The sequence below is a fragment of the Zalophus californianus genome, chromosome 14 (assembly GCF_009762305.2).
Source record: "Zalophus californianus isolate mZalCal1 chromosome 14, mZalCal1.pri.v2, whole genome shotgun sequence".
In the NCBI taxonomy this organism is placed as follows: domain Eukaryota; kingdom Metazoa; phylum Chordata; class Mammalia; order Carnivora; family Otariidae; genus Zalophus; species Zalophus californianus.
The window spans coordinates 76636257-76658055 of record NC_045608.1 but is presented as its reverse complement, the minus strand read 5'-3'; the positions used below and the strand labels follow the sequence as shown (position 1 = coordinate 76658055).

The following is a 21799-nucleotide window of genomic DNA, read 5'->3' as shown; positions in this document are numbered from 1 at the left end:
GAACATCTTGGGGCACCTGGGTGACTCGGCTGAAGTGTCCGACTCTTGATTTCAGCTCAGGTCATGATCTCAGGGTCCTGGGATCAGGCCCCGAGTCCGGCTCCACACTCAGCGGGGAAGTCTGTTTGTCCCTCTGCCCTCCTCTCCTCCATGCTCTCTCCCTCGCTCTCTCAAATAAATAAATAAAATCTTTTAAATAAAAATTTAGAGCATCCAGGTTAATTAAGCACAAGTTTAATTCAAACTACATCAAGCAGATCGATGTGGACCAGTGAAAGATTTCCCAGTTATATACCAAGAACACAAGTATACATTTGAAACCACATAGATCTTTAACTTTAATAAAGAACTTATTTAATAAATAATTCCTTGATTTTTCACTTTAATAAATAATTACTTGTGCAAGTTTGTACATTTGTGCACATGGCCTGAGACAGAAAAAAATTTCACGTAGTACAGTATTTTCTCAAAATTACAGTTTCATCATGTTGGTACAAAACAAGCAAAAATAATTCCTCAGGGGACGCCTGGGCGGCTCAGTCGTTAAGCATCTCCCTTCAACTCAGGTCATGGTCCCAGGCTCCTGGGATGGAGCTCCACATCGGGCTCCCTGCTCCACGGGAGGCCTGCTTCTCCCCCCTCCCCACTCCCCCTACTTGGGTTCCCGCTCCTGCTGTGTCTCTGTTAAATAAATAAATAAAATCTTCAAAAAACAATAGTTATTCCTCAGTTGCAGTGAGGAGGAAAAAAAATAAAGATCATAATCTTAAGTGGAAATCATCTCAAACCATCTCGGAAATCACTCATTCATTCATCCATCCATCCATCCATCCATCCACCCACCCACCCACCTGCTTACTTATTCATTCCATCATTCTCTAAGCTGCTCCTATTACAATTGGGCATTGAGCAAGGTCTTAAAATATAGATATGAATATGCTCACGGTCTCCTATGGGGGTGGGCAGAGCCACGGTGCAGGACCCCGTGATGGCCTCACGCCCAAAGGCACAGGTTAGAGCAGTAGCTAAGGACTAAGACATTCAGGCTAGAGGAGCTGGCTTGCTCTCAAGTTTCTGGTTTGGGTCACTAAGTGTTAACATGAACTGAAAGACAGGAGTAAGTTGAATTCAAGGTATCTATGTAACAACCAGGTCGGGGGAGAAAAAAAGACTAGGTAAATGGGAAAGACATCTGGTGTGGGTCAGACCGGGGCGTGACCGGCGTAGAGTGGTAGTCGGTGGTTACAGCCACGGTGTGAAAGAACATACCCAGGAAGGGTGAGGAGGGGAAAGGGCTCGGCGTGGAGCCCTTGGTGACAGGAGCACCGAGGGGCAAGAGAGGAGGGCTGTGAAAGCCATCTATCCATGTGTTTGGTCAAGACCTGCTGAAGGAAAAAAAAATCCAAATGATTATGTCAAAGGAGGCAGGGTGAAATTAAACACGGAGCCAGGAGGCCACTGAGCCCTGGTCAACGAGCTGTACACTCACTGAGCGTGCCTGTGTGCAACCAGAAGCGTGCTGGAGATCGTTACTTTCCAGGATTCTTCCATCCATCCTCCCTACCCCCTCTCCAACCACCTACCCCTGATGCAAGGCTGCCCACCTGCACACACAGCAGAGGCACAACAGGTTTCTCAACTTGCGTGTACTGAGGATCCCTTTCCAAATGAGGTCTGCATTCAAGTTTGGATTTCATGTGCTTGCTGGGCTTCACGAAAGCATGAAGACAAGTGAGGGATAACTAAAACATGGCTTTGCTACAGCCCAGCAGTGTCTCCAAGGGCTTCCCAAAACTTCCAGCTTAGGCACCGACTGCCCTGACCTTTCTCCCTTCCACTCACCTCCATGGCCGGGCATCAAGGATTCCTTGTTAGCACAGCCGTTACCTAGGCTACAGCTCTTCTGTCTCTGCCAGCACACTGCACCCCGCCACCCATCATGAGACCTCTCTGATGACCTGCTCAACTGAAGGAATGCCGCGGCAGATGCAGGTTTTTACACATGGATAAAAATCTGGCCGCACCTTTGTAGAGTTTATGGTACAATATGAAGAATTTAAGGCCCGCTGGTGCGCACACACTGCACAGAAGCTGAGGATCATGGGTGAAAACGAGATCCTTGTCAGCCAGGTGAAGGGGATCTCACACCTGAGAGGGAATGAGGAACCCGGCAGAAGAAATGAGGACAGGGGACAGCGGGAGAGGAGCGTACTTTCCTGTCTCACTGCTCCCCCCCATCCCAGCTCTCTGGCCCTCCCCCCACCCCATGACAAAGACTTCCAACCAGGAGTTCTCCCCAAACACACTTGTGTGTGTGGGGGGGGGTGTATCAGTTGGTACCCACGGATGGTGGATAGCGTTAAAAGAAGTGCTAAGTCTACAGGCCAGACCTGAGTGCTGGCAAAAGGAGACGGTGAATCATCTGGTCTGCCAGGCATAACCAATTGGGGAAAGGTAGCAGTCTTTCCACCCCAGGCTGGCACTGGTCACCAAGCTGGGGAAGATTAACAAGGGGCTGTCTAGGATGGAAACCCATGCACAGTTGGTAGCAGAGCAAAACATAAGAATTCTGGTAAGAAATGGTCTCTTTATCTCATAGGACTTGGGATTCTCAAAAATCCTGGGCAGTGTCCTGGACTTGCCACCAACTTGATAGGGGGCTCAACTGCATTGTGTCTGGATTCTAAGGATTAAGATAAGCCCAGCTCACACCGGTTCCCTGAGGTTTATATTAACACTGGGTGAATGTTCTTTGTTCTTACACTGGGCAGACCTACTTTTCAAAAGCACCCATTTTGAAGTCAGGGAACATTTATATGAATAAATGAATAAAAATAACACTTCACTGAAGGAACAAGTAGAATTTTTTTTTATGGAAATTGATTTATTCATTTGGTAAGCATGAGCGCTTGTTCTAAGATCTAGGGATACAGCAATACAGACAGAAAAAATGCCCCTCGCTCACCCTGCCCCACCCAGCTTCTGGTGTTCATCAAAGTGCTCTGTATACCAAGGCTCTCAACTACATGGGGACACAAATTGGGGGCCTGGAGGACAAAGGGCAGTATATAACATATACTTTAAAATTTTGTACACATATCTTTCCACTAAATAAATTCTCATGTAGGAATCAAACCTAAGAAAATAAGCACAGATATGTGCACAAAGCAAACCAAAAAGGACAGTCACCAAAGCATTTTTTTAATCGGGGGAAAAAAAAATGCAAAAGTCCCTCAAAAGTAGACAGTTACGTGTTCACGGCAATTCTGTGCAATGAGCTACAGCACTGTCATTAAAAATGTGTGAGATTCTGGGGCACCTAGGTGGCTCAGTAGGTGAAGCATCTGCCTTCAGCTCAGGTCATAATCCCAGGTTCTGGGATCGAGCCCTGTGCCAGGTTCCCTGCTTAGTGGGGAGTCCGCTTCTCCCTCTGCCCCTCCCCCTGCTCATGCTCATGCACACTTTCTCAAAGAAATAAAGTAAAAAGTGTGAGATCCTGTAATGATCTTCATTCGTTCCACAAGTGTTTACTAAGTACCGACCATGTGTCAGACACATTATCTGGGGGTAGAGAGATGAACAAGACAGAGTTCCTGCCTCAAGGAACCTACAATCTAGAAGGCAGAAAGAATATAAATATATATTGCAAACAGGAATTTCTGATGGTGTAAGTGCTTTGATGACACCTCAATAAAAGCAACTAGGCAGAGGGAGAGAGGGAGGATATTTATGAATATATATTGCAAACAGGAATTTCTGATGGTGTAAGTGCTTTGATGACACCTCAATAAAAGCAATTAGGCAGAGGGAGAGAGGGAGGATATTTATGACTGGTGGTCGGGGAAAGGCCTCTCTGGAGAAGAGACACCTGAGCTAAACCCAAAGGAGACAAGAGGGTGATGATGGGGGTAGGGATACTCAGGCAGGGGTGACAGCAAGTCCCAAGGCCTCGGGGAGCAGGTCTGGCATTGCAGGGAGAGGCGAGAACAGAGTGGTACGGTGGGGCCAGAGACCCAAGAGGCCAGCCAGCCTCTATAGAAAGTGGGCATTATTCCAACCATCTCTGGAAAGTTTTAAGCAGGGGACTGATAACATTTGACGTGAGTTTTTAGAAGACCACCTTGGTTGCTGTGCAAGATCAGACTACAGGGGAACAAGATACAGAAACAGATAATTAGAGATCTGGCAAGAGATGGTGGGGGCTTCTCATAGGATTGAGATGGAGAGGAGACCATGTTCAAAGTAAACAACTTGGTTTATAAAAAAAAAAGTTCCATACACAATTGAGTTAGAGATAATTAAGGTGGTGAATAAGCTATAACCCCTTCCAAATTGGACTACATTTCCCAGCATTCCTCACAGTGAGGTGGTCATGTGACTAGCTTCTGGCCAGTGGAATGTGCACTGAAATGATGTATGCATCTTCCAGACCTGGCCCATAAGACCCTCCTACTCATCATCCTCCCTCCATTCTCTTCTCCCGGCTCAGCAGAGAAAATCCTGAAGGCCAAGAAGGGAAAACCTCTGTGAAGGGAGCGTAGAGGGACAGAACATCTCCACTTCATCTTGCCCCCTCCATCACCCAGCCACCTTGCCAGGACAGTGAGCTGGAAACAGACTTGTAGTTTCTTCCCACTGTAAATCAAAGGTTGCTTTAGCAGTTGGCCTTTGCTCATACATAATATAGTCTCAATTTTCAATATCTATCAATTATGTATAGGCACAGAAAAAGACAACAAAAGGATTATAGTAGCAGTGATTACCTCTGCATAATGGGTAACTTTCTGGTCTACATTTTTTTCTTTTTGAAACATTACGTATTTTTCTTTGGAAATTAAATTTTTGTAGAAACACGGGAAAAATACATAAGGAACAAAAGAAAAATTTAAAATCACAGGCTTAGGAATCTAGGTTTCTGTATTTCTAAGGTGAATAAACCTTTTGTCATAATAAAAAGCTACAGGTTGTATTTTTAGCTAAGTCACAAAGGTACAGAGCTGTCTACCTGGGAGATGTGAAAAGGACACTCTTCTGTAACACCCAGGCCAACAGCTGGGAGGTGAAAGGAGGAAAGGGCCTTTATTGAGCACTTACTATTTACAAGCAGCTGTGACAGGAAATTTCACCTCCCTCCGAAGTTATGGGGCAGGGGAGCAGGAAAGAGAATGTTACTCTATAAAAATCATTTTTACACACGGGTTTCAGACATACAGCAAAAACTTATCTGTGTTTCCTCTCAACAGTAAGTGCACATACAGATAAGCAGCCATTGTGACCCTGTAAAGAAACATGTGGTCAGGTGTGTGACTACTTTTATCAGATGTAATGCCCGACAAGCTGAGCAACTGGACTTTCTGAGGCATGTTATTACTTTCAAAAAATCTACGCAGGACATTGAGGGCCCTGGTTATGACTCCAATAGAATCCAGTATTTAACTAAGGCGGCTTACGACAACGAGATATTATTTACAGGTGGGCTGTGCGAAGCAGAGAAAGTGCAGAGAAGAGGTGAGACCGAAACACAGAAGGTTCTCAGCAAGTGCCGAGTCCCAGGGATAATAGTCGTGGAGAAAAACCGTAGAAGCGCAGGACTTCTGTGCACAACCTACATTTCTCGACCTCTGCCAAATTATGGCCATCATTATGCCAAATGGAGCAAATGGGGAAAGGTAAAAGGATGGCGGCCCTCCAGAGCAGAATCGTAATTTTAATGCTCAAGGTGACTAACTTTCAGAAATTATGTTGTGTGGTTTTTTTAATTTATTTATTTGAGAGAGACAGACCAGGAGAAGGAGCAGAAGAGAACCTTCAAGCAGACTCCCCGCTGAGCACAGAGCCTGACAAGGGGCTCGATCTCATGACCCATGAGATCATGATCTGAGCTGAAACCGAGTCGGATGCTTAACCGACTGAGCCACCCAGGCATCCCCATGTTCTGCAGTTTTAAAATATGTCCACAACTTCCTTCTTCCAGAGGCAGAGCTTAAATTTCCTCTCACTGGAGGTTGGACACAGTGACTTCTTTCTAATAAACAGAATATGGAAAAAGTTGAAGATTAGGTCATTAAAGACACTATAAGCTTCCTCCTCTCTCAGATCGCTCTCTCTGGGGAAAGCCAGCTGCTGCCATGTTGTGAGGACATTCAAGAAGCCCTACGAGGGGTCCAGGCAGTGAGGACTGAGGCCTCCCGCTAACAGCCATGTGAACGAACCATCTTGAAGTGGGTCCTCCAGGCCCAGGCAAGCCTTCCGATGACGGCACTCCTCACTGACATCTTGACTACCACCTCATGGTAGATCTTTGCCTGCTATATGCCGGTAACTCTGCAGCGCACGTGTGGTGAGCCAACACCAACCAACGTCACCTCGTTGCTCCTTCTTCCAAAAGCTACTGAGCATCTATTATGTGCCCACCTTGAGTAGGTGCTGCTGATGTGTGGCAGCTTCTATTCATCCTAATTCACTGCCACCTCATTAGTCTAACCTTTCTAGAATGTCCTTCCTCCCTTACAACAGTGGGTCTTCCCCATGGATAGATGGATCTAATTAAAACCCCTCAGCATAGCAATGAAGGCTCAACACAACCACCTTTATTCCTACTCCCTGTGTTCTTCGCAGGGACCCAATTCCCTTCCTCACTGCACCCATCCATCCTCTATGGTCTGCTCAACGTCCATGTCGTCAGGTAACCCAAAGAGCTTACTCCGCTCTGCAAACAGTACCAGAAGAAGGAGTCAATAAGACAGAGTTCAAGCCTATAGGACTTTACTTTGTGTCCCATGAGAACAACATACACACAATTACAAGACGACACAATAAACTTAATAGCAGCAGTGAATGGTAATCTACAAGAATTCAGAGGAAGAAATGAAGGTACATGTAAGGGCAGGGGAGAAGGAAATTGGCCAGAAATCTGTAGCCTCAGATGAGCAGACATGTGAGGCAGGCCCTAAAGATTGAGAAAAAGGGAGGAACAATCTTCCAGACAAAAGCAGCAGATGAGGGTACCTCGAAATGGAGAGCAAATCAATGTGCAGAGAGACGAGAGGGAAGAACTGCCCAGGCTTCATCCTCTGTGTGCTACAGGGCAGACACATCCCGCAGATGAGGGACAGGCTCACTGGATGACAGGAGCAGAGAGAGTCGAGTCCAGAGAGACGACAGGACACGAATTACAATGGCCCACTACACTGTTCTGGCGGAGAGCGCAGTGGCTCTGGGGATGGAGCACACGCGACTGGTTCCAGAGCTCGGCGGGGGGGGTGTGCAGCATGGCTGGGTGACAGGCTGGTTTTGCAAGGTGAAGAAGGCAACCGCTCAAGATCCCAGTTTGGGTGTAATGGGGGCTGGCGCTATCTGATGGTAGAAAATAAAGGAAGAAGAGTGAGTCTGAGGTGAAGGGCAAGAGGAGAACGTGGATTTCCTGATCTGAGGTTACCTTGCCAGCGTGCAGGCAGAAATGTCCAAGAGGCAGTCAACATTCAGAAACCAGAGCTTGGCACAGAGGTCAGAAATGCACACTGAGTGTGGGGGCCCATCCCCTTCCTCCGAGCCTGGCTTCAGACTGATCACTCCGTCTGGCACTTGAGTAATAAGTACTGTAGTCTTTTTTCACTGTAGGTAAAGTCTTATTTTCTCAACTCTATGGGTGCACCGTCCAATATGGTGACTGCCAGCTACACAGGGCTATTTAAATTGAAGTAAAATCCATTACAATTAAAAGTCAGTTCCTTAGGGGCGCCTGCGTGGCTCAGTCGTTAAGCGTCTGCCTTTGGCTCAGGTCATGGTCCCAGGGTCCTGGGATCGAGCCCCGCATGGGGCTCCCTGCTCTGCAGGAAGCCTGCTTCTCCCTCTCCCACGCCCCCTGCTTGTGTTCCCTCTCTCGCTGTGTCTCTCTCTCTGTCAAATAAATAAAATCTTAAAAAAAAAAAAAAGTCAGTTCCTTAGTAACATGAGCCACGTTTCAGGTGCCCAACAGGTACATATGCCTAGGGGCTGGCTACCGTGTTGGACATGCAGAGACAGAATATGGGGCATTTCCACGGATGGTGCTGCTCTAAAGGGCACTACAACTCAAGGCAAGAATGAAGCAGGGTTTGAACACCATCTTGTGAAAGGTGGGAAGACTTGAAAGAAGGAAGGGAGAGAGGGAGGAAGGGACCCCTACTCTTAGCCCAACTGTAACTCAATCCAGCTGTGGAATCCAGCTCCCTGGAAACGAAAAGGGGGAGCTACTGTAATCCCATGTTTTAAGGGCAAGACTTCTCTGGACTACTGGAGACCAGCATGCAAATTCATAGCTGTAAAGGTGAATGAAGCCAATACTCTAGAGTGCAGTACAGTCCCTGAGTCTAGACATAACGTTATACAAACAGAGGGACAGTGGGGACAGTGGCCTAACCGAGCGCACAACGGAGACCTGGGAGCGCAGCTGATGAGGCCAAAATCGTGACCAGGTTGCTCCATCTTGCACAGTAGTCACAGGAAAACGGAGAATACTCGGGAGGGAAAGGGCACGTAGGCAAAGGGCAGTGACACCAGACGAGGGTGAAGAGCTACGGCCCACCACCAAAGCACTGCCTAGAGGGAGGCCGGCCGAGTGCAGACAGACCGGGGCCCAGAGGACCGACGGCCTGCAGGGAGGAGGAGACGGCGATACAAGGGAGGAAGCCACAACCAGCTGCTCCACAAAGGAAAGGCTGTTGCTGAGGAGCACCTGGAAGCTTCTGTCAAGCCTCATGCCAACTCCCACACATCACACTGAATCCCACCCCCCCACACACACACACACACTAAGTACAGTTTTCACCCATGTCTGAAAAGTGCTAGCTCTGCATCTATTTCTTTCAGTACCAACATGAGAAGTCTTTGTTTCTGACTTCTCAACAGAGTGTCGAGCCTTGGCGTTCTGGGTTCTTTGTAGAGCTTACCATCCTGCCATCACTTCACCTAGAAAATCGGTCCCTCAATTAGAGGAGATGGGGGGCCAGGCGGGGTGAGTGGTGGGCTGAGTCGTCAGCCGTGGGTGGTGGCTGGGATACATCATGTGCCGAGTTGCGTTCACAGTCCCACGGGCCTCACCCCTAATGGGACTCAAATGTACACCTCCGCAAGAACGTAAAGCCTTCCATGTGTGGACGGAGCTGTAGAGTGGCTCTCAACGAAAAATGTTCAGTTCTCGAATGCCAAGAATCCACAGTAATTCAGTGATCACGCAGATGGGAAAGGAGGGTGCCACTGAACAGCTTCTGTGAAATGAATGAGCTGGAAAGAGCTCCAGCACAAAGCACAGAGTCGCTCTCTTCCACTAATTAAAAATTCTCTTTTTACCAGAAGAGTTGGTAAAATTCCATGTAACAGGTCTTCAAAGAATCCATTTATCAATGGTGCTTTTGTTCCCAACCTCTAATCACAAGACAGGAAACACGTTTAAATTCCCCCCAAGATCACTAACACAAGAATTATCTTGTGTTTATAGTTCTAAAAATGATGATAATAAACAACTGCACTTTGTTGAAAGCCAAAAATCACAGCTTAAAATCTAAAATTCTTTATTTTTCATGGCAGTCATAACTCTGCCCTCTCCTCTTCAATAAAGTGAAGTCTGGGTTTCTGGAATGTGTAGTTTGACTAGAAGAATCTGGAAAAGGTCTGGGTTTCAGGCGGCAGGGGCTACTAAGGGCCCCCAAGAACACAATCCACGGAGTGAGTTCCCTGGTCCCAGATCTGAATCTCCCCAAGTAGGATCAAAAGCTGACTCATGAGTCAGCTGACTCATGCCAAGGGCACCTAGCATCTTGAAAAGGACACACCTGAACAAAGTTTGGTGTTGAGTTTTAGATTTTACAGTGAGGAAATGACCTGTTGCATGGATCTGAAGCCTCAGGACTGGCGTGTTTACTCTACAGGCAAGTTGAGCAGGTGCAAATTATAATCAGTCAAAAGGCTGTGTGTGGAGAACAAGGCTTAGTTTGAGTATCCAAATACATGCTATACTTGTCTCCACAACGGGGTGACCCTGCCACTCACAAGTGCTTGAGCCCCGAGGCTCTGGACAGGCCTTCCAACAGCAGCATCAAACAGAAATTTCTCCGGGCTTCCATTTCTGGAACTCCAGGCCACGCGTCCCCTCCCACTCCCAGGCTCTGTTCCCACCATGCAATGCAAGTGACAAGGGTCCCCCTCCACAGACGGCAACCAAATGCCACCCCGCCCCCCTGGAAATCACACCCAAGTCACCTCCACCGAAACGGTGGGTGGTCCCAAAATCTCCAGCCACGTATTTACAGATCATTCCTCGCTTTGCTCCCACAAATACCTTATTTGCTCCTAGCTTAATCCTCAAGAGGTTACTGTTCTTGATTCCTGGGAGGAGAGGAAGATCTGCTAAAGTAACAACCCATGCTTATGCTCCAGCTTGAAGCCTTCCTGCCCTCATGCTGCTGACTTCACTCGAGGCCTGGGGGAGAAGGGGACTGGGGGAACCAGGGCCCCAAAGCAGCAAATCTGGGATGTCAAGGACAACCTAGCTCTGCTACTCATCCCAACGAGTCACTTGGCACAGTGGCTAAGAGAATCTGCCATCAACCCCAAGGAATCAGACACAAAAGATGGGCAAATGTCCCAACTTTGAGAGTAAAGAAGCTATGAATCGTACTATAAATGACACACACGGGCTAAGATAGCTTTCCCCGCTGCCAGATCCACCACCTCGCTCTTCGGTTCCTATCTCCTACCTGCCCTTCAGCCCTCTGCTAACGCAGCACGTTCTCTGAAAATGTCTTCCCAGGGCTCCTAGGCTAGGTAGGGCCTCCCACAAAAGGCTCCCACGGTGCCCCAGATTTCTTCTCTCACCCTTTATTGCCGCTGCTTTTAAAATTAGCTACCATGGGGTGCCTGGCTGGTTCGGTCAGTAGACTGTGCAGCTCTTGATCTTGGGGGTCGGGGGTTCGAGTCCCACAGTAGGTGTGGGATTAATTTTAAAAAATAAATCAATAAAAAATAAAACCTTAAAATGAGCTATTGTGCCGAAGACGAAGCTCTCAGAAGGCAGGGCTAGACAGCAGATCACTGGGGGTGGCAAGAATCATGGCCCACGTGCAGCCCAGTCAAGGCTGGGGAACCACAGAGCAAACCCTCAGCTTGCTTAGCACGGCTTTCCAAGACTCTAGTAAAGAGCTCGGCACCCAAATGTTCCCAGGAGGGTGAATGGCTGGGTGAATAAATGACATCAATCCAAAGTAAAGTTCTTGAGTGAATTACTAAATAGTCTGTGAGCCTTTAGAAAAGGAAAACAATCTACAGCTCAGGTCTGCCAAGAATAAGACCTGCAAACTTATTTCCTTTTCTGATAAAGTAAGATTAACAGCTCCAAAGCTGCATACCTAAGTGTACAGAGACTTTGGCCAAACCACGATCATATTCTTCTAGACGAGGTGACAACAGGAGGGTGAACTTAGTTGTACCTTGTTAACTCCCAACCCAAGTATAATCATTAGACAACTCCAGGGAGGAGGGGTCGAAGGGGTGTGTTAGGTCCCAGGCTTCTATTATTAACTCCAACCTGGGCAACATTGCAAGCCTGGAAAATCCAGATGAGGATATTGATGGCAGGCTAATTCAATTGACAGCTGACACACACAACTGGGTAAAATGTCAGTAAACTGGATCAGAATCCAAAAAGATTTCATCAGAATGGGTGATAGGTCAAACCTTGAGGATGGTTTTACAGTGGAGGGTGTGCTCCGCTGCCTGATTCAGTGCAGGGGGCAGGAGTGAAGAGCACCAAATGTGTGAGAAAAAAAAAAAATCTTTGGGGTTTTGGGGTGCCTGGCTGGCTCAGTCAGCACAGCATGTGACTCTTAGTCTCAGGGTTGTGAGTTCAAGCCCCATGTTGGGCGTAGCGCTAACTTTAAAAAAAATCTTGGGTTTTTTTTTTTATCTCAAGCTCAGTATGACTCAACACTGTGACAGTAAACCACCTGTATTATTCAAAGTCCAGAGCCGGGAATGTTGTCATACTGCACCCTGGGCCAGGGTTATGTTCAATTCCAAGGGGCATGACTTAGGAGGAAGATGATGGTTTTGCTTTATTTGAGGACAAAATCTATACAACAAAACACGATGCAACCATAAGAATGAGAATGTGTTCTACAGCCAGCCTTGCAAACCCGAGCCGTACGTGACACGGCTGGGTGGGAAAGGCTTTGTACGGTGTGCCCTCCTCCATCTGAGGACAGGAAAGGAGATGTGTGTGTTGACACACATGCATATTTGTTCGCATGTACACAAAAAAGTCTGTAAGGACACAAGAAAATGGTACCACTGACAGACTGAGGACAGAAACGAGTTGGCGAGGGACCGAGGCTTATGAGACAGACACACAGAGATGCCTCACTGTATGAAAGCCTTCTTTAAGCTTGAATTTAAAACCACTTAAAGGTATGAACAACTCAAGAAAATGTTTTTTGAGTATCCAGGATAGTTAATAAACATCACACGAAGACTTAAGAATGTTTAACCTGGTTTAACAACAACAACCAGATTCTTTCTGTGGGAAGGGGAGGTGGAGTCGCAGAAGCCAAGACATTTTCTGTTCTGAGGCTGCGCAAACCTCAAACCAAGGAGTGAAAGCTGAAGAAAGGCAGATGTGCTTTACAGAGGGAAGGAAATTCTGGTTGTTAAGCCTGGTCAAACACAGAGCAGGTGGCCTCCTGAGGCCCAGAGCTGACTGGTTAGCACCAGAGTGAAAGCAAAGGCCTGCCACCTGCCCGAAATATCACCAGGTAGGGGGACCATGAACCAGATGATGCCTGATATCCCCTCCCAACTGTAGGGTGTGATTTTAGAAGGCCTGCCCATGAGGAGCCAGAAACTCAGACCAAGAAGATTCATGCAAGATCACACAACACTTTCTACAGATACATACACATGCGATTTCTCTAAGACAAACGCTAATTACGGTCCCGTCTCTCTCACACTACAACACATTCATAAACCAGAATACTTCGTCACATGCAACCCGTTTCAGGACATCACGAATGAAATAACCAATGGAAATAAGAGCATGTGTAATCAGTATGTTTTTGGTTCTGTTGTTGTTCTTATTCCACACCTTATTTCAAGAAGGATTTATGATGGCTAGCTGGCTCTATACAAGATGTTTAAAATTCCTTTTATAAAGAACAGCAAAACTTCTACCATGGGCTGGTCGCTGGAATTGTTCTCAGAGATCACGCTATGGCAGAAGGAGAGAGGTCGCTGGTGCAAGGAGCAGCTGAAGTTCGCTTGGACTGCTACAGAAAGCTCAACCGGAACAACACAGAAAAGCAATACCATCAGCTCCAAGGAGAGCGTCCAGATGAACCTCGGCTAGGGAAAGGCTGCAAATGGAATAGAGCTCTCCTATTAGAAACTTCAAGAAGCCGCAGCAAACGGTGCCACAAACCTTGGAATGCTATAGGCATCAACCCCAGGAGAGCAGGTGCCGGGGTGACAAGGGTACAGGATCTGTGTAACCATTCATGGCCTGAGGCCCAGGAAGCAGCCCCTTCGAGTCCATCCTAATTCCTCACTCTCCTTCTGTGGCTGAAAGCCAACCACACACCATGAGGGATGTTCATTTCATACCAATATATCCAAGACAAAACCTTCATGGTCACTGACTTCACATTTAAAAGGAGACAAGCGGGGTGCTGGGTGGCTCAGTCGATTAAGCCTCTGACTCTTGTTTTGGCTCAGGCCATGATCTCAGGTTTGTGGGACCAGCCCCAAGGCGGTAGTGGCTCTGAGTCCAGGAGGGAGTCTGCTTTCTCTCTCCCTCTCCCTCTGCCTCCCCATCCCTGACCCCGGCTTGTTCCTCTATCTTTCAAATAAATATTTTAAAAAAATAAAAGGAAACAAATATGCTAGATCATCGATCTTATGTTGGGCAGAATCTCTGCTTCTTATAAGCAGAAATTTAGGGCCTTAAAGTATGCACATGTGCATTATCAGATTTAACATTTCAGCGGAACCTCATTATCCAACAATGCCATTTTATCACAAAGACCTAACGTTAATAACTCATTAAGATAGTGACTGAAACATTCTATTTCCTAGCTTATTGGAATTTTACCTTGTGTTTTGAATCATGAATTTTGAAAAAAATAAATTCCTAAAAACAGAAAGCTATTATTTTTCAGGTTCCTCATAGGAAAAAAAAAAAGATTAAACGATTTCATCTCAGTACTCACTTTGCTTTTTTTTTTTTTTTTATTTAAAACTATCAAAGTCAAGGGGCGCCTGGGTGGCTTGTCAGTTATGCGTCTGCCTTCAACTCAGGTCATGATCCCAGAGTCCTGGGACCAAGCCCTGTGTTGTCTGACGTCAGGCTCCCTGCTCAGCGGGGAGTCTGCTTCTCACCCTGCCTCTGCCCCTCCCCCTGCTTATGCATGCTCCCTCTCTCTCTCAAATAAATAAATAAAACCATAAAAAAAACCCAACTATCAAAGTTTTCTAATTTTTTCCCAAACTACAAAATAATCTCAATTACTCTGTGGCTACATACAGCTTCGAAAGAGAGGTATAAGAACCTAATACCAAAACGAACACGACAAATGTTATTTCCAACAGAATGCTTTTAGGGGAAAAAGGAAACAGGAATGTTAAGGTCTTCTTCTTTAAATAACAGCTATAGGATGCTAGACCAAGTCAGTGTGCTAGTTCTCTACAAGACCATCTGAAATACATTTTTAAATATTTATTCCCTTCACAGTAATATTTTATGAAGTTTAATTATTTTTTAATTGTCCTAATACAGGTTTCTCCCAGGAGGGGAGAAATTCCAAAGTAGTCCCTTCAAAAGTGCTTGCACTGCACTACCTACACATGTACACACCCACTTCTCCTGTATCGGAACAGAGTCTGAAACGGCAGGTCTTCCTATTTGATGAGCAACTGCTTACTGCGGGTGATACTTGGGCTTAGCCCATCCTGCCCTGGCAGCAGCTTCCCTGTTCCAGAGGGTGGCTGGGACTTTATCAGGTGTTAAAGGGAACTGTGACTGTCACATCATTCTGTCCCTTGTGGTCACTGCATACAACCCTGCATCTCCCTTCTCACGCCACGGTGCACCCACTCTTAGAAGAGTTCTGCTCACGAGAACAGCAGAGGGTTCCATAGGGCCCAGGAAACACAGAGGCAGTCTTGCTCTGCACGTACCCAAGTTCATGTATCACAGGGTCGTTCAAAGCAAGGGTGCACAGTTTTCACTGTAGGGAACTTCCCTTGGACTTACAGCCTTTTTGTAAGACCCATGTCTCGTGTTTTTATTTTTTAAAGATTATTTCAGAGAGAGAGAGTGAATGAGCAGGGGGGAGGAGCGAAGGGAGAGGGAAAAGCAGATTCCCTGCCAAACAGGGAGCCCGATGTGGGACTCGATCCCAGGACTCTGGGATCATGACCCCAGCCAAAGGCAGACGCTTAACCGACTGAGCCACCCAGGTGCGCCCATTTTTATTTTATTCAGGATATCCTATGGAACATTTTTATTCCATTCTTTTGTCACTCAACCTCTGCTGAATGCTGGGTTTTTTTTCCTGTTATTTGAAATTAATCTTTAATTTTAATGCCAAGGACTTTGTACTTGGACTTTTGATGCTTGATGTTTACTTGCTTTTCCTTCGAATCTTCCAACAGATACCTTAGGAGACACGAACGTCAACCTCTTCCCACCTCTAATTTAAATCTTTACGACTACAAGCCCTGGGACACATTTTGTACCTTCTGCAAAGCCTCTGCTGTTCTTCAGGTCCATCTATAAAGAGCCTGTTACATTGATGAGGGTGATTTTTTAATTATCAAATGCGAGACTGTAGGACGACAGATACCGATTCATCCCTAGGATGATAAAGCTTCTGATATAAGCCATTTCACCCTCAGGGGCAGTGGATCCAGATCCCTTCCACAGCCCATGCATGCTCATTTCACTCCCATTCCCTGAAGCCCTGAGGATGCAGGAAGAACATCAGCCACCCTCGAAGTGCTGTTCACAAATTAATACCTGTCATACAATTTGTGCATTTCTCACACTGGACAGGTGCTAGTTCCCTGCATGATTCTATGCAGCATGAGGTACTGAGAAGCCACAGGACCGGCAGGGAGCATCTTCTTGGAGTACCGATTTTTCTGGAAGCCTCAATGAGTCGGACAGTGGTTCTCAAACTGTGGACCCCTGACTACCAGCACCGCCATCACTGGGCAACTTGGTGGAAATGCTCAGACCCCACCCAGACCTCCAGAATCAGAATCTCTGGGCTGAAGTCCAGTGATCTATGTTCACAGGCTCCCAGATGATTCTGAAGCACAATAAACTTTGAGGAACAATGTCCTATTAAAACTAAAAGGAAGTACCATGGAGTAAAATGGGCAATTTGCACCCGTTTTGAAGATTTCCCATTTGCAACTGGCGGATTTGGACTCAGCTGCAGGGAGGAGCTCAATCCCCTCTTCCCAGCCAAAAACTTCTAAATGCTGAGGACTCCCAGATCTGCATCTCCAACACTAACCCCCTTCCTCTGGCAGCCCAGCCCTGAATCTCAATCCTTCTCTCTCTTTCTCTCTCTCTCCCTGAGCCAGCAATGCTGGCAAGGGTGACTGGGGTCGTACATCAAAAGCTGAACACATCCTGTGTTCCTCCCTCCTCTGCTCCAAGGCCTGGCAGCACCCCAATAACTTTTTTTTAAGAGATGGGGGAGGGGCAGAGGGGGAAGGAGAAAGAGAATCTCAAGCAGACTCCCCACTGAGCGTGGAGCCTGAAATGGGGCTCAATCCCACAACCCTGAGATATGACCTCAGCTGAAAGCAAGAATCAGATGCTCAACCAACTGCGCCCCCCAGGCATCCCCCAACCCTTCCACCAGTCACTCTTATCAAGAGTCCCTCTGGGAAAACGTATCTACCAAACATTACCAAAAGTTCCTCTATGGGGCTTCCACTTTGGGTATAAATTTTTATCATGCCTGAGTGGTTTCACTTACCTTTATTCCTCCACAAAGAGCATCTATTATACTCTCAAAATAAGAAATTAAATTGTTTTTATAAGGAAGTTGAACCACTTTATGACTCAATAGCTTCCTTTTGTGTGACTCAGTATTTACTGAATCTCACTGATTCCATCCTTCTATCCCACGGAATAGATGCCTCGATTCCATCAAATTCGAATGAACAATATATTCATTCACACCATCCCCCAGTGGTGATCCAGCAGTGATCTCATTCTCTCCCTGGGCCCAGCCACGAACACTAGGGTATCCTGGACGCCCAGTCCAGGGTCCTCCCTTGCACACGGTCCGCCCTCCACTTGGCGCACACAGCCTCCTCATGGTGCTCTCATACCACTCCACTAAATCACTAGTAACACCTGACCCAACAAGTCCAGTACTACTTAAAATACCAGCAAGCCCTTTCCAGGCTGCCCCTCTCCATACGTGCACACACACACACACGCACAGTCCAGCCAGGCCAGTCCCAGGCTCCGGGCCGCCCCTCTCCATACGTGCATGCACGCACACACGCAGTCCAGCGAGGCCAGTCCCAGGCTCCGGGCCGCCCCTCTCCATACGTGCATGCACACACACACGCAGTCCAGCGAGGCCAGTCCCAGGCTCCGGGCCAGTCCACACACACACACACACACACACACACACACACACACACACACACACACAGTCCAGCGAGGCCAGTCCCAGGCTCCGGGCCAGTCCACACACACACACACACACACACACACACACACACACACACACACACACACACACACACACACACACACACACACACACACACACACACACACACACACACACACACACACACACACACACACACACACACACACACACACACACACACACACACACACAGTCCAGCGAGGCCAGTCCCAGGCTCCGGGCCGCCCCCTCCATACGTGCATGCACACACACACGCAGTCCAGCGAGGCCAGTCCCAGGCTCCGGGCCGCCCCTCTCCATACGTGCATGCACGCACACACTCAGTCCAGCGAGGCCAGTCCCAGGCTCCGGGCTCACCCTGTTCAGCTGTCAATTATCGGGCTATGGTGAGCTCTGTATTTTCACACCGGCTCTGGGCCTTCCTGTTTAGCAACCATTACTGAGAACCTGCTATGCACCAGAAATCTACATCCTGAATTACCGTAACTCATCCCTCACCTGAGGCAAACCATGACACAGGGAACATCCAAACAGGAGGAGAAAGAGTAATGGAGCTGGGACAGACCCCAGAGGAGAAAGAAACAGGAGGAGAAAAGGTGAACTGGCTGAGCAGACACAGGGAGAGTGGTCCGCAAACAGGGTCTTCCCTGGCAGGTTTCGCCTGAGCAGGGACAGCAGCCCCTCTCCGGGCCGGTGGTCTGTATGCAGAGATGGCATCAGTTATAGAATTATTTTAGGTAGCATGCAAGCAAAGGAAGGACTCCAAAAGTCAAGTTTAGGCAGCAGAAAATGACACCCAAGGAAGTTATGAAACCCCCTATAGGGGTTTTTAAAAAGTGGGTTTAGATTCTAATCACTCTGCCTGGTTGAGGTGTGGCCTGAATTCCCTAAGTGTTCAAAGTCCTCTTGCAAGCTGGAGGAGTCTGGGACTTACACTAACTTACCTAAGGCAGGGGAGGGAAGTGAAGAGAGATCACAGTAGGCAGGGGGTCCTCTGCCCCCCCCCCCAATGGAAAACAGTGCCCCAGCCTTGGTGCCCACCAGCCCCCACCACCATGCACTGGCCAGCAGGCAGGGCCAGCCCGCTCATAGAGGGACCAGTCACCTGGAGGAACACCTGTATCCCCCTCAGAAAATAAGTGGTCCTCTAGTCTCCCTCTCCTCCTATGCAAATATTCAAAGCAATCTAGCTATCTCAGATCTAAAATGCGTTTTGTCAGACCAAATAATTGGTGCTTTTAATTTTCTCCCTTTAAGCACTAGGAACAAACGTTTCAAACCAGTAGTGAGAATTTATCAACACAAAGGTGGATGGCCCAGGCCAGCAGGGTAAAGAGCAGGTAAATGGATATGTCAATTGCAGAACAAAAATGCAACACCTCCTTCACACAGAATGCTGTGTTACTCAGCCATTTACATTTAATTTTTCATGGAAATCTTTTAACAAACAAGGAAACATACAAAGCCTAAAAGAAAACCCACCTTTCTTCCCCCCCCCAAAAAAAATCTAACAATTCTATTCAATATTCAATACTGGGAAGAGCCTTACTCAGACAAGATGTACAGAAATCAATTCCCATTCCCAGCAAAGCTTCAATTCTCACTCAACAATTTAAGAGAAACATTCACAGATGCCCATTTCTTCTTTCCTCAAGAAAAATTCTCAACTTGTTTAAATCTGCTCATTTTCTTACATTTTTTCCCCCAAAGCAACACCTCCATTTAAGAAAACCAATCAGGCTCATTTGGACTCGTTCCTTAAAAAGTTCCCAATCCTGAGGTCTGAACAAAAATCCTTCCAGAAAGAAGTAAACTAGGTCAAGTGCGTTGGAGATGAATTACCAGCTCGGGAATCTCGATGTAACCCAACACTGCTAGGAGCTGTGGAAGAATGCCCAGTTTTAAAGTGTCCCGGGAAGACAAAGCCTCCTCCCCCGACCCAGAAAAGTCTTACCAGGTGGTATTAATTCCTTCAGTGCAAGACATCTCACTTAGGAGACTACAAATACGCTAAATCGTTATAGGTGAGGTGACGCTGGAAAACCCAAGGGCATCAGCAGTTCTGAAGGGTATGCGGAAGTCTTGGCTGCCACCAAGGTAACTTTCCACTGCCAGGTGACAGGTGTAGGGACAGCACCTTTAACCCACCTTCCAGGAAGGTGTGCCTCTGCTTTGCTCCTCTCCAGAAACCCGTGCTCTTGTCCCATCTCCCGTCACGTTGCGGGTGCCCTGGGAGCTTGCCACCTGGCCACACCAGATCCTCGGAGCCCGGAGCTTGCCACCTGGCCACACCAGATCCTCAGAGCCCCGCAGGGCTCCATCTCTGGGAAACGGAAGGACGGAGATAGCGCAGGTAACATCAGCGGTCAGCGCGCCTCCGCCTTCAGTAAATACGGACAGGTACGCCCTGTCTTAAAGGAACGCTTTCAGCGGTCAGCTTTTCCCTCTGCGAAGAATTCCTCTTCTGCCACTGCCAGGTTATGCAATCACACAACTGGCTGGAGGCCTCTCAGAAACTGCACCGTCCCACCCAAAGCAAATTCATTAGGTTCCTTGTATGTGCGAGGCTGTTAGCATCACTTAGTGAAGGGACCCTGACGTTCTTACCAACTTCTTAGAAGCAATCAAATAATGAAATATTAAAATACCTCCCCCCCAAAAAAACAAAAAAACAAGGATTCACCTTTATTCTAAGAAAAATTTAATAATCCACTGCAGCCTGGTCTCTTCTCACAAAAAGCATAGTTAAGTTATGTCATGGGCTGAACTGTATGGCAACCTCTACCTCCCCCCATATTCATATGTCGAAGCCCCAACTCTCTATACCTCAGAATGTGACTGTATTTTGAGAGGCGGGCCCTTAAAGAAGTGATTAAATTAAAAGGTCATGAATGTGACCCGAATCCCACCTGCCCGGTATCCTAAGGAGAGGCAACGTGACACACAGAGGCACCAGGTTGTGGGTGCGCGCGCGCGCGCGCGCACACGCACGCACGCACGCATGCACGCACACACGCGCACACACACACACACACACACACACACGAAAGCCCGAGTGCGGACAAAGGGAGCACAAAGGCATCTACAGGCCAAGGAGAGATAACAATCAATATCAATCCCACTGGCACCTTGATCATGAACTTCTAGAAATAAGTTTCTGCTATTTGAGCCCCCCAGCCAGCAGTATTTTGTTTTGGCAGCCTGAGCAGATGGAGAGAGCTGGGAAGAGAAAACAGGACTCAAGGTAAGCAAGACAACAAGTGTAAGGCATGACATCAGTCAAAACAGTCTTCAGACAGGTGATTCCAGGGGGACAAGGGGAGAGCTCCTTGGGTCCTGTGTCCTTTCCTGGGGGCACACACCTTGACAGATGAACCCCCGTCAGCCTGACCCCTTCTGCAGGACACAACAGAGGTCACCAGGGCCAGGAGCAAAGACAGCACATGAGGTGGGCCCAGCAGGACGGCGATGATGTGCTGGCGGAGAAGACAAGAGGTAACAGAGAAAAGCCACATCCACGAAGAGGACATGCAAAACCCCAACTGAGAAATGAACAACCAAAAACTGGATGATGGGCAGGAGGAATCAAGCCCACACTATGAAATTAGCAAATGCACATTTGAAATATTGGCCAAACTCCCCCACTGCTGTATTCAAATGACATCATGACTTAATGCCTCTTGATTTAGGAAAAATTAAGAATTTTAACAATGCTGTTTAGGCAAAAAATGAGCATTCAGAGCAGTGGTATTAACAACCACCAGGATAATTCAGAGGCTCGGTAGAAACTCAGGTCTTGCTACAACAGTGCTTCTCAACTGGGGGCGACTCTGCCTAAGAGGGGGGCTGGGCAATGTGTAGAGACATTTCCGATTCCTTTGGGGAGGGGGCTATACGGTTTATCTCCTGGATATTGACCCAGAAGTGGGGGGCAACACACACCACCCCCCTCCCCTCTTACCAAGCCCACCGGGACCCCCTTCTCCTTCATCCTTCCCCGAAGTGCACCCACCCTTCTGCCACACCTGAAGCTTGGCTCTGCAGAGAATACAGGCCTGGGGAGGCCAAGGGTTCTCCCACACTTCCCA

At 47.6% G+C, this 21799-nt stretch overlaps 1 protein-coding gene across 8 annotated transcripts in view; it reads right to left on the bottom strand.

The window, feature by feature from the left end:
- Positions 1-21799, bottom strand: part of NEDD4L (NEDD4 like E3 ubiquitin protein ligase) — a 327989-nt gene that overhangs the window by 221502 nt on the left and 84688 nt on the right. Inside the window, exon 1 of one of the 8 annotated variants that reach the window (XM_027575490.1) lies at positions 19860-20025. The exons of 6 other annotated variants lie outside the window; for them this stretch is intronic. The gene's annotated coding sequence lies outside the window, so the exon portion shown is untranslated. Of the gene's footprint in view, positions 1-19665; positions 19713-19859; positions 20026-21799 lie in introns of those variants that run through there. One more of the 8 variants, XM_027575489.1, reaches the window with a different exon arrangement.